Source organism: Larus michahellis, chromosome 2 (assembly GCF_964199755.1).
Source record: "Larus michahellis chromosome 2, bLarMic1.1, whole genome shotgun sequence".
In the NCBI taxonomy this organism is placed as follows: Eukaryota; Metazoa; Chordata; class Aves; order Charadriiformes; family Laridae; genus Larus; species Larus michahellis.
In genome coordinates this window covers 90,044,645-90,059,130 of record NC_133897.1, presented here as the reverse complement: position 1 = coordinate 90,059,130, position 14,486 = coordinate 90,044,645, and positions in this window count along the sequence as shown.

Sequence of the window (14,486 nt, the reverse complement as noted above, 5' to 3'; positions counted from 1 at the left end):
TAAAGGTTTCATATTCCAATAGAAATGTGCAAAGGTTGCAATATTCTCATGACCTTGAGATTCTTGAGAAATTGCATCTGTGATCATGAGTGTAACCATATGTAGTTGTTTTTTATTTTGATTGTACTGTTCAGTTTGTTAATTCATAACACGTGGTTTTCTCAAAGACATTTTTATGCAGCATGACCCTTAATTTTTAGATTGCAGATTAAAAAAAAAAAAGCAAGCATGTGCTTTGTTCAAATTGGATCTTAGTTTTTTGTTATCGGAGAGGTTCGAAATAAAATTTCTTAAGGTTATTTGGAATGGATAAGGGAGATAGATAGGGGAAGAAGAACTAGAATAGGAGGAAAAAAGAGGTGATGGTTTTACAGATACATTTCCAAGTTGAAAGATAAGTGCATAATGATATTTAAGTTACCTCAGTACCACTATTTTACAGCATAAAAGGAAGTAGAAGTTGGCTGAGGAGAAACAGATGAACCTTAAGTGGTCATGAAAGCTCTTTTCTAAAGTCTCATATCTTGCCAATATTTTTTTGGGTTCCCTTACACAGCATTTGTACTTATCACAAAAATGCTTGCAAATAAATTTAATTCATCCAAATGTTCATCTATAAGCAAACAAAAGAGGTCATGAATAAGAATGAAATGATACGGTAGAATCTATTTATAACTATAGTAACCAGACAGCTTTAGCTGCAATATACTTAGTAATTAAGTGTATGTTTACTCCTATTATCTGTAATCAGACAGCAGGCTATGGAGAGAAATCTAGATAATGAAGGTCCTCATTCTGCCATCCCTACTGATATGGATTTCAAAGGGAAGCAGTCAAAGAGAACTCTAATACATATCATCCGTAAGAACAGGATAAATGGTATTTTGAAGGAAAAAAGTAAGATTCCAAAGCAAATAATGTTTCCAAATGGTGTTTTGTGAAAGATTTATGTTACTCTACATTGGTTAATAGTAGAACAAAGAAAGAAATCCATATTTGCAGGTGAACATCATTTTAGACATCGCTCAGAGAAAAAAGAGGCCATTTAGGTACTGAACAGAACACACAAGTTTGCAGTCCCTACATTTGATCACAAGAAACTACAACTCAAAGCCACAGGTGACAAAGTACAAGGAACAAGTCTTTCTTGCACTAAGATCAAGACGTTTAAGCACTGTACAAATATTTAACAATAATAATCTTCACAGAAAATCACGACAGGAAGAGGACTGAAATTCTGTCAGATGAAAGAGAATTGTGAAGAACGCGTTCAGAGATGCCAGTGCTGATTGAGTAAGCCCAGCTGCTGCCTTCTAGATTAGTCATCTATACAACTCTCTCAATATGTTTTCTGTCAGATTGCCAAGTAACGACTCCAGTGAACTAAACTCTTTTCCTTTGCAGGAGAGGAATAAAGTTGGAGATAAGAGTAAAATCTGTGCCCTATGACATTTGAATTAAACCTTATGAACGAACAATAATTCTGCTGCCGAAGTATTTTCCATTTTGTACAATAAATCAAGACCCCAAAATACAACTCAAAGCACCTGTAGTCACAGGTTTAGATCTGATTTAGATTTAGTTTAGGAACTCTTGTTTGCTTGCAGTTATCCCTGAATTTGGATACTTACACAAACTGAAATTAGAAAACAAAGAAATTTCCTTTCCTTCAAAAAAAACCCCTCCACATCAACAACAAAACCACAACCAAACACCACCACCATCCCATACCCCCCTCTTCTGTTTAGCCTTACATACAGTGCAATAATTCAGACTATGCAGCAGATCTCAGAGAATAAAATATTGAAATCAAAGCAATGAACACCTTTTTCTTTAGCAGTAGGAATCACTCTTTAGGTTATACATGCAGAACAAGTGAGGTTTCACAATCCCTTTCATCCGCATTTCCTGCTGACAGTGGCAGGTGGGAGAAGAGGCTTCCACAAAGCATTGCAGCTGAGTCCCTGCAGGTAAAAGCAGCAGCAGTCTGCTGAATCTGCTGGGTAAAGGGCATTGGAAAGAGATCAGGAAAGGCCGAGGGCAAGGGAACTATGGGTAATGGAGATTTGAGAACAATTGTTTAAGGTAAATTCTAAACATGGGTTGTTATAAATAGTGAAACTATATGTTTGGTATGAGAATTTACAAGAGAATTTTGTGCTGGAAGAGGAATTCAGGTGCTGAAAATATGACTATTTTAAGTCTATATGGATAGCGAAAGAGACTTCAAAGTTTTCCACTCACCCTTTCTTCACTATTGGGCAATTAACAAGAAATTAACCTTTTGCTTCTGCTAAGCAAAGGCTTTCCTACACTGTCAGATTAATAAATAGGGTTTTATTTCTGAAGACACCTTATTTGTAAAGTTCACATATCGACTCTGTTACGGCTGAGTTTCACAGCTCACAGATTGGACGCAGTAATTTCCCATCTTGCAAGCCTTCAAACAACTGAAAAGATGGCCTTACTTTTGTTAATGAGTCTTCAGATTAATCTCTTGATACTATTTTTGCAATAATGTCTATCATTTAAATATGCTCGTTTAATTTGTACTATTAATGGCAGATCAGTAAAATCACAAGGCAAAGCAATGTTCCAGATGTGTAGCGTTCTTGCAGTCATTAACACCTGGATGCAATGGATAGATACCTTGTATTATATTAGTTTCAGCTTTTAGCTGCAAAATGATAATTCTTTTGGTATGACATACCAGAATATGTCAGTTATAACATACACTGTGACATTACACAGATGGTGTATGGTGGTATGTCCCAGCTAGATACCACTTGAAAGTCACAATAACTCCTTTCTCAGAAAGCAATACAATTGTTTTTCAAAACTTAGAAAACTGAGTTTTGTTGTAGGATTAATGCACACAGTTACAATACAGCTCAAGGACAAAAAAATTATGAGCTCAGCTGAAAGAGATCTTATTCACTACCTTGAAACCAATATGTTAACACTTTGTTTCATTGCTGTTAAATCTATCTCCTATCCTTAATCATTATTAAGATGGGAAAATCCTTCCTATCAAAGTCTACAATGTCGCAGGTTTTCTCAACTCACTAATAAATCCTTCAAACTAAACCACAATTATAGACTTTCCTTCTTTTCAATAATGTAGAATTAATTATATATCTTTTTGAATGTGTCTATATACATGTATATATATATATACACACTTAAACAGTGACAGTCGTTTATGATTTTATTTCAGTATCATTTGTGTAAGATAAAAGAAAAAAAATCACATGGCCATTGAGAAGCTGCAAGAAGTATCTCCCAAAGTGAAGCCATGATCGAAAGGCAAGTGATTCTGGTGTGTTTGTCTGCAACTTATTGTATTCAGGAACTGGATAGGCACACATCTAAATTACACATAAATAGAAAACTGGTGGTGTTTTAGACAGCAGGTGGACACACTAAGCAGATGGCATTATTTTTAAGAACAGATTATAGAAGCGTGTTTACCTGATAAAACTGCTTCAAGAACATAAATATACACTTTATTTCAGACAGTTTTGATGTACAGTAGTTTCCATCTTTTAAAATAGAACCTGTTTTGGCACTTCTACGGGTATATTTCATTGATCACAAAAATGCACAATTTACCTGCTTTCGTTGCATAAGTAAATGTAGCAGCTTGAAGTCTGTACTCAAATGCAAGCTGAAATGTCTGAATATTACTAAAAAAAAAGAATGAGGGTGAAGTTAGCATTAGAACAATCATCATTTCATACTTAAATGGGGCTTGCAAAGGATATTGCGAAGTCCAGCTGAGTTACAGCAGCACTATAATACAATCCTACAGTACCTTTCACAAAGAATCTCTAGGTGCTCTTCAACTTAGCACAATTCAAAACACCTTTAAGTAAAATTTTTCTCAGCAGTTCTGTTTTGAAATAGCTTTCTGAAAGATGGTAAGACAGAGGCTTTTGAATGAAAAAATTGAATTTCTACTGCAGAACAGCAATATTCACTAAAAACTCTAACTCCAAGGTGTCCATGGTAGACCCCAAGGAATGAAATAAATGTTTCCTTTAACAGTTAATGAATAAGCTGAAGATACCTGTAAGAAAACAGCATCAGATATCTGCTGGGAAGACCACACAGCCAGGCATGCACAGTCCAGGAGGCTCCTCCAGTGCGTTGATGACAACTTTTTGACACAGGTGGTACAGGAGCCAACAAGGAGAGGAGCACTTCTAGACCTGGTACTGACAAACACAGAGGGATTGGTGGAGGACATTAAGGTTGGGGGCACCCTAGGTTGGAGTGATCATGAAATGATTGAGTTCAGGATCATGGGTACTATCCACAAAACAACAACAAGAAGTAAAATCACAACCTTGGATTTCAGGAGGGCTAACTTTGACCTCTTCAAGAAACTGCTTGGAGAGATCCCGTGGGCTAGGGCTCTGGAAGGCAAAGGGGCTCAAGAAAGCTGGTTGATATTCAAAGACCACTTCCTCCAAGCTCAGGATCGGTGCATCCCTAAGAGAAAGAAATCGGCCAAGGGACGCAGGAGACCTGCATGGTTGAGCAGGGAGCTTCAGAAAAAGCTCAAGTGGAAGAAGGAAGTTTATAATAAGTGGAAGAATGGACTGACCCCTTGGGAGGATTACAAGAATGCCACCAGAGCGTGCAGGGATGAAACAAGGAAAGCCAAGGCCGCCTTGGAATTAGACCTGGCTAGGGACATCAAGCACAACAAAAAGAGCTTCTACAAGTATATTGGAAGCAAAAGGAAGACCAGAGAAGTTGTAGGCCCACTGCTGAATGAGGCAGGAGTCATGGTGACGGAGGATGTGGAGAAGGCAGAGTTACTGAATGCCTTCTTTGCTTCGGTCTTTTCTGCTCGGCCCAGTCCTCAGGAGTCCCAGGCATTGAATAAAGTAACAGGGAAAGAAGACGACTTCCCTTGGGTTGAGGAGGAGCGAGTGAGGGACCAATTAGATCATCTAGATATTCACAAGTCCATGGGCCCTGATGGGATGCACCCGAGAGTGCTGAGGGCGCTGGCAGAAGTCATTGCTGGGCCGCTCTCCATCATCTTTGAAAAGTCCTGGAGAACAGGCGAGGTGCCTGGGGACTGGAGGAAAGCCAATGTCACTCCAGTCTTCAAGAAAGGCAAGAAGGAGGAGCCGGGGAACTACAGGCCAGTCAGCCTCACCTCCATCCCTGGAAAGATGATGGAACAGCTCGTTCTGGGTGTCATCTCAAGGCACGTGGAGGAAAGGAAAGCTATCAGAAGTACTCAGCATGGATTCACCAAGGGGAAATCATGTCTGACTAATCTGATAGCCTTCTACGATGGCATGACTAGATGGATAGATGAGGGGAGGGCGGTAGATGTGGTCTACCTTGACTTAAGCAAGGCGTTTGACACGGTCTCCCACAGCATCCTCATAGGGAAGCTTAGGAAGTGTGGGTTAGATGAATGGACAGTGGGGTGGATAGAAAACTGGTTGAAAGATAGAGCTCAGAGGGTTGTGATTAGGGGCACAGAGTCTAGTTGGAGACCAGTGACGAGTGGTGTTCCCCAGGGGTCAGTACTGGGTCCAGTCCTCTTCAACATATTCATCAATGACCTGGATGAGGGGATAGAGTGCACCCTCAGCAAGTTTGCTGATGACACCAAGCTGGGGGGGGTGGCTGACACACCGGAAGGCTGTGCCACCATACAGAGAGACCTGGACAGGTTGGAGATCTGGGCAGAGAGAAACCTTATGAAGTTCAACAAGGGCAAGTGTAGGGTGCTGCACCTGGGAAGGAACAACCCCATGCACCAGTACAGGTTGGGTGCTGACCTGCTGGAGAGCAGCTCTGTGGAAAGAGACCTGGGAGTCCTGGTGGACAACAGGATGACCATGAGTCAGCAATGTGCCCTTGTGGCCAAGAAGGCCAATGGCATCCTGGGGTGCATCAAGAAGAGCGTGGCCAGCAGGTCAAGGGAGGTCATCCTCCCCCTCTACTCTGCCTTGGTGAGGCCGCACCTGGAGTACTGTGTCCAGTTCTGGGCTCCCCGGTTCAAGAGGGACAGGGAACTGCTGGAAAGGGTGCAGCAGAGGGCTACAAAGATGATTGGGGGACTGGAACACCTCTCTTATGAGGAAAGGCTGAGGGATTTGGGTCTCTTCAGTCTGGAAAAAAGACGGCTGAGGGGTGACCTTATCAATGCTTATAAATACTTAAAGGGTGGGTGTCAGGAGGATGGGGCCAGGCTCTTTTCAGTGGTGCCCGGGGACAGGACAAGAGGCAATGGGCACAAACTTGAACATAGGAAGTTCCGCCTAAACATGAGGAGGAACTTCTTTACCCTGAGGGTGGCGGAGCACTGGAACAGGCTGTCCAGAGAGGTGGTGGAGTCTCCAACTCTGGAGACATTCAAAGCCCGCCTGGACGCGTTCCTGTGTAACCTGCTCTAGGTGACCCTGCTCTGGCAGGGGGGTTGGACTAGATGATCTCCAGAGGTCCCTTCCAACCCTATGATTCTATGATTCTATGATTCTATGAAGAATCAATGAAAACTGAAAAAACAAATGTTCTAAGATACATAGAGCAAGAAGTAATTGCAGCACTGAGTGTCAGCCTTGATCCCCAAGAACATTATGATGGTGGAAAAGATAACATTGAACTGCAGTAAGAAACACCTCAATTGATATAACTACGAAGAAAACTCAGTTTTCCTGCTCTCCATTTATTTCCACAATCTGTCTGTATGTAATGCAGAATAGCAAATAAACCATTTTTATTTGAAAAACTCCTACAGCTCAAAAAAACCTGTGAGCAGTAGTCAGAATTGTTGAGGAGATGTCACCGATCTGTTCCTTTCTTCATCCCATTAGTGCTTGGCTTTTGCTGCTCTTAGGTCTTTGTACCTTGCAGCCACCTTCAGCACATTTCTACATTGGCATCGAGGTGAAATATTACCCTGTTCTGCTTCAGTTAGTACCATCACGGCATTACCTTTCTTGAGAGTGGTCTCATCCAGAGGACTAAAGAGGTAGAAAGACTGCGATTTTCTCCACAATTTTCAGTTCGTTTCTACATACAATCTCTTCTCTAGCAGTGCCTTGATAACAGAGGACGGGAAGGTGAGTAACACAATGTTTTTCTTCTTTTTAAAGACCAGAAGAAATCCAGCAAGTCATGGGCTGCTAGTCCTCGTATTGGTACTCGATAGAGAACACACTGGAAAATAAAATTAGTGGCCGCATAAAGATAAGAGTGTGGGAAGGAGCCAACATAGTTTTCTTCAGAGGAAAGTGCTGTCTCAGGTCCCATTGAAATTTTCTAACAAAATCAAGAATCATATAAGGGGAGGTGGTCACGCTGACATTACCTACCCAGATAGAAAATGAGAAAAAGTAGTATATCTTCTTTTTGTAAAAAAGAGGAATGCATCCAAAATCATTAATATAGGATATTTTATTATATCCTATTATATCCTATCCTATAATATCCTATTATAGGATATTTTTTTATGTTAAAAAAATAAACCAGTGGTTTTTGAAAACATAAGAAATGAAGATTTCTAAATTTTTTGTGCCTTTCTTTTCCTCTTTTGTTTGTATTTGAATGCAAGTCAGAATTAAGTAAAGAAAATAAAGGTGTGAAGAATAACACTCTTGCATTTCTCAACCTTCAAGTTGAACACTAGAAAGAAGCTGCTGAGATTTCATTATAATACAAGCCAGCTCTCGTTTCTCAAAAGTATCTTTTTATGCATGCATCAACACACTACAAGTTGACATTTCTAATGGGAAAAAAAAGGGCAGAATATTTGGGAAGATTAAATCTTTGAGGTAATGCCTGACAACATAAGGAACAAAGGGCACAGATCCCATTTTGCTTCCATTTCAAAGGTTGAAAAAGTAAGACATTTTTGGCTAAATTGGTAACAATGAAACAAAAGTTCACAAGACTTGCATAACACCTTTGTAGACCTCTACAAATTGATGGCAAGCACTGCTGTCCAACTCTACTTTCATAAAAGAATGAGTGGCATTATTTTGCAATAGATATCAAATGCTGTAGAATTAAAAGGAGTAAAGGTATACCATGCCCATGGAAATTGCTCTAAGGCACATTCTAAAGAAAGACCATTTTGTGAAATCAGCAATATGTTTAAAGAGAACGATTATCAGAAGAAAGAGGGAAAATTTGCTTTATTCCGAAAAGCAGTGGAATTATCAGTAGCATTACAAATAGCAAAAAATCTAGAAAACTCAAAGATTCAGATAGAAAAAATATCAGTGAAAACAGCTTAGGCTCTTGCAGAGCATTTTCTGACACAAAGACTGAATTCACAATTTGTGATTTATTTGTAAATTTAAGTTGGCAACATCCTAGGAAGTAAGCAGATAAGGAAAAAAAGCTTCGAATAGGACATGAGCCACTCAGAAACGTTTGTCAAACACTGGAATGAAAGAAGACCTTTTACCCTAATGGTGAAGGAATAGACAATAAATGATGTTCAGCATTTCATCTTGTATGGGAAACATAAAGTAACCAAACACAGGACTCTTAAGCTTTGAAAAATAAGCATCTCTCATATTTAGAACCTTTGTAGGAATACAAACACTGAACTTGTGGAATCAAACCTGAAAGGAAAAACTTCTAGGGACAAAATGTTTTAAAAGAACTTTGCAGCCATTACTGGGAGAGGTACCTACAGGTGCCTATATCAAAACAGTCCTCAATTGCAATTTTTGCACCACTTAGAAAAAGCTGAATAGTCATTTATAAACACAATGATCCAATGATCACTGGAGAATGTCATTACTTGTTTCATCAAAAAGGAAAAGAATTGTTGGTTACAAGATACTTTTCAGTCTTCGCTTCATAGGACATCTGTTTTACAAGCAGTGGAAATTAAAAGGTGTAGCTGTCTTCATAAAAGTTGCAATGCTAGGCAGTCTGGTTTAAAACAGGTACAGTTTGAAAAGGATTGCTTGTTCATTTTCCGAGAAAACCAGATAAACACTTTTAGTCAGAGTGGTTTTGAAGAGATCAGCGTAACCATCAACATTTCTGGCATGGTGTACAAGACGTTTCCTAAACAATTAAGTACTGCCAAAAAGCTACCTAACCAGGGTGCCAGAGCAATTGCTACTCGTTATATCACTTTTCAATAATTGCCAGTATTATAGATGTTATAATATACAAGCCTTAGGAAATAAAATCCCAACTCTGAAGAGCTTACAGCCTTGAAGCAAGACACCCTGCTGCAAATAAGTAATAAATGAATATAAAAACAGATATTAAGAATACATATACATATATATATATATATATATGATAGAAGGCCCCCATGTTCTTAGTGGTTTTTTTCTATTTGCTGTATCTCTACCCTGAGGCTTATGAAATATAGTATACACATACCCTGGAAGATAGATTCCTTCTTCAACAATTTAACAATCAAAATGTGTTTTCTGCAGTTCCTCAGCATCCTTCAGCATGAGGCTAAATATGACAGACTGTTTTGTATAGGACTAAACAATATGGATGCTAACCTCATTTTCATTTCATGTGACAAAGTTGACAGTGTGCTGTAGAAATAAGATGATGCACAAGTATAAACACACATAAAAAATCACTAGCTAGAAGACACAGATCATGCTGCTTCAGCAAGTTTCTGCTGAGATATGAGACCATCTTTATCTGTCCACTTTCCATTTGCTCACTGCCTTCTACTTACAAGTCATAGTTAAACCTTACCATGGAAAAAGAAAAAAATAGAAAGAAAAACATGGAATCACTTCAAGCGAGTTCAACTTTATTCACGCTTATTCTTGTTAAGCATGAGCACAGTTACACTCAGCTTTGCTGACTTAAGGAAAATAGGAAAAAGTTTCTTCACCTTAATACCACAGCTAAATTCCGTTTTATCTATCTTGTTCTATTCCCAAATAGATTAAGAAACAAAAACTAAACATGAAACCAGAAAATTAAGAAGAAAGGTAAGTATAAAACTGGAGAATCCAGAAAAGAGGACACTTCTACCTTTGTTGTGGTATGAGAGTTTCAAATTTTATTATCTACTCCATTTTAGAGGCAGTAAGGACAATAAACATAGCATCTTCATAAAAAATCGTTAACTGTTAGTCCATAACCTTGTTCTGTTGTCTTGAAAGTAGAGAAACTGTAGAAAAAGAACCCAATATACTTTCTGATATTGAGTGTACGGTATACTGCACAAGTGGAAAGTTATGACTACACAAGTTACTTTTGGTTTCATATACGATACTATGAAGAATGTAGTATATAAAAAAATGTATTAGAGCAATCTGCAGTCTCATGCTGTTGGAAGGAACAGGTGGAAAACTGGACAGGAGGGATGATCCATCACTATCCTTGAATTATATTTCTAGACAACACCAAGGTACCAGTTGCTAACAGAGAGTAGAATGCTGAATGGAGGGTGGGAGAACAATCTTTCTCACAGTTCCTATGGTCTTAAACGTGTCAAAAAGCATAGACAAAGAAAGCTTGTGTCAGCAGTTATGACTGATAGTCAAAAGAACTCTTAATTTTCAGAATTTTCTTTAATGTTAGGCTATTTTATATGACCATACAAAGTGGGAAAGAACTCAAAGAGAATGGAGAAAGGAAGAAATAGTTGGGTTTTGGTAAAACTCAGTAAGTAAAAATCTGATAGGAAAAACTGGTACCAGTATAAGATTCTGTGATCACAGCTCAATGTTAGTTACACTGAAAAATTTAAAATGAGAAAATGTGAATGGAAGAAAAAAATAGAAAAGAATTTTCCACTTAAACTCCTTAAAGATTAAATGCTTCGACAATTCGGGCATTTTATTTTATTTTTTTCCCTGTTAAATTTGTGAGTATATATTACTGTCTCAAAATTGTCTTGCTGATCAAAATCAAAATGCTGAATTGAAAGACCTCTAAGGAACTCTGCTAACACGTGCAGACAGTCTGATGGGTTTGCACTTCTTGAATTGGACCAGGGAACCCAGTGCATTGAGAGCTAGTTTTACATAACGTATTTTACACGTTGAACTATACTTCACAGGTCTTATTTAACTTCTTTCTTTGGCATTAGTTGGCTTTATTTGCATAGAAACCATCTATGTCCATGGTAGACCCTTAACAATGGTGAACAGGATAGAATTTTTTAATAGTCTGAAAGATATTAAAATATAGTGATTTATTTTCTATTAAATCATTCATCTAATAAACATAAAAGCTTTGTTTGTTCATCACTTATCTGAAAATGTATATGACTAGCACTTCTGATATCCAAATGACATATTCAGCCATAAGATAAATTTGCTAAACACGCATATTCCAGAAAATACAAACAAAAAATATACTATGAGGAATGCCCTCATAACAAAATTGTCAGAAAGCATTGAAATAATGTTCAAAGAGCTCTTGAATTCACATGAAGTCTAGGAATTAATTAGAAGAGGGATGGACATTTATTTGTTGAGAAGTACAGATACCCATTTCCTTTTATCCATGTGAAAATAATATTTACACTATTTTACTAAGAACAATATCTTCTCTTGAATATCAAAGTGAAAAAATACAAAAGGTTATTTCTCACATCTGTATCTATGGTCAAATGTCTCCATTAATAACATGACAGCACAAGTGTATAATTTTCTTGTAAAAAAAAGGTATATTTTTCCTTTCTGTTAGCTGTTCAGACAATTACCTGCCTATAATCGTCAATAACAAACTTTTCCCTGAGATCAAGTACTTTGAATACTTTCCTTCCAAACTGATTTAAATTTGAAGTATTTCCTTTATGATTTCATTCACATTAAATTTACACTACTATTTCTTTGGATTAAAACTAGGCTTGTAGAATGAATGTTTGGAAACTGAACAGTTACAAACAAAAATGTACAACTTCAGGATGTAGTTTATAGAAGACAATGTTAGATTGAACTGAAAGCAACTTAATATTAAACTCGCTTTCAAAATGCATGGCTTTCAACAGAGTTTAAATGTTAAACAAAGCAATTTTTAATGTGTATAGGCACTACAGCCTGAATTTAATTTCAGACTAGTTTTTTCCTAATTCACACTTCATGTGATGGACTTTTCATAATCAGTAAACCCCATCTTTATTTATGGCAATCAGCATCAGCTTTAGTATTTGAACAGCCTCAGAAAAAAACCACAGTAGCCGAGCAAGAACTGATCTTGGATCCCATGCCCTTTAGCATAGCATGTCACGATTTCTAAAGGTGGCTTCTACTTGGGGGACCTCAATTACAAAGAATAAAAATCTTACTATTATGAATTAAACTAACTTAATTGTCTGAATCTGTAATTTCAGTTTTGTTGTCCCGGTAACTGCAAAAACAGCCTTGTCATTTAAGTGCTCCATTTTAAGTGTTATTGTTTATGCTAGTGTATGGAAAATGATTCATTTCCTACTGTGACTCCTTCTTACAATGATTGGAGTTTCTTGTATTTTAGTTTTAATCCCAAACTTTGATTTCCGTGCATATTTTGCACACACTTAAATGATTTTACCAGAAAAACTTCATAAATTTACTTAGCACAACTTAAAGCATTCAGAACAACTGGTATTCAACTGAATCCATATTTCAAAGCTAACTGTCACTACATGACTTATCCTATAGCCTCCATATATTCCCAGACACATCATGTATGCTTTTTTTTTTTTTTTAATTTCTGAATTGTGATAACTCTGTTAGAGATGAATGAAGTTGATCCAGGATGAATCCAGAGATGCGCTGGCAGGAAATGAATTTATGTCATCAGGAATTAGTTGATTTTTGTTATGTATTTGATTTGTCTTTGATTACTAAATTTCCCCTATTGAGTCCTATCTTCACTACTTATATACAGTACGGATTGACATGACAACTTCTTGCAAGGATATTACTTGAAGTCTAATGCTAACTTGTTATTAGGAAAAAGAATGTCAACTTTTCCAATATTCTTCAATGAAGAAACTTGTAATTTCTTTGCAAAGTTATGAATCCAAAGGAGATCAAGTAAACCAGAGATTTCTGATGTTCACATCGTGCCTGATATTTGTTAAGTCTCTAAATGTTGATCTTAAGCTAGATATTCCTTTAAAACATCCTTATTGAGTCATTATTGGACAAGTATATTTTTAGTCTTGCTTTCTTTGTTTCTTGAGGTGTACCATACCCTTCATGTAATACCAGTACGCTGCACTGTTCATGGTAAAAAACAATCCCTCTTCCATCAGAAAAAGAAAATGTAAGGTAGGGGGAATACCTAGAGTTAGAGCGTTATTTATGAAATTAAGATTAAACTTCTTTCTTGTACAAAATGCCTTCATTTTCAAAGCAAACACACACGTTTTCCTTGCTGTAAGGTCTGTTATACACATATCTTACAGTACTTCATAGTTATCTGATCATAAAGGACTTGTTGTATTCTTTTGAAAGAGGGACAGGAGAAAAAAAAAGGAAAAAAAAAATGCTACGCCCTGATAGTGAATGATAGTTGGAACAATGCCTAAGTTTCTGTTCCACTATTAGAGACCTCTGATCTGCTAGAAAGAAAAAGAAGTTTCATACATAGTTTTTGGAATCAGGCCCTTTGCACCTCTTCTCCATATCAAATGTCAGAATTCTCAGGCTGAAGTTCTGACACTGAGAATAAAAAATTGGTTGCTGTCAGAGACCCTATCTATAGTATGATGCTGGATATTTAGAAAAATTGAGACATTTAAGATACAGAAAATAAATACCTTTAAAAAAATAGATCAAAGTTGCAAAACTTTTTACATCAAACTGCTAATTAATTCATGACCACTGGTTAAATTATGTTCTCTTGTGTGTCTACGGTGGGTTACATCAGCAGGACTCAAAAAAACAAACAGAAAGGCCTGTAATGAGCTACACAGTAGCAAGTACTTAAAGAAATGGCAATGGCAATGACTCCATAATGTCTGTTTTGGCATACTTTGGAGCTAACAGAAGTGATTTTGACAGTGCCATATGCTCAGGAATGAAGGAGCTCTCAGGGGATAACAGGTGCCACTCAGTCTTTCTCCGGAGAAGTTCATTCTTGAGAACTATTCAGTAAGACATTTGCCAAAAGACTTCTGGAGTATCTGAAAAAATCAGATTTGTGCAGGCAAACATTACAGACTGGGAAGGTTTAGGTAAGCTAGACAGGAGATTTTAGAATTCGTGAAGGTCTTTTAATTCGCTTTACTTGTGTTGCAGAAGACTGTGAGGCTGCTATAGAATATTTGGTCAGAGTTCCTAAAAGAAGGTCTTTGATTTGCTAAACCTAAATACTGTAAATATCCTGGGCCCAAACTAAGGAATGAATAATGTTGAATCTAACACCCTAATTTTCAAGAGAAAGGGATGATTTAGCAATTATCCAGATGAACTACTGCACCAGAAATTACTTTAAATGATGCTAATGTAATGGCATCCTGTAAAAAACAGTCAAAAATAATATCCAAAAAATACTTTAGAATCATTTTC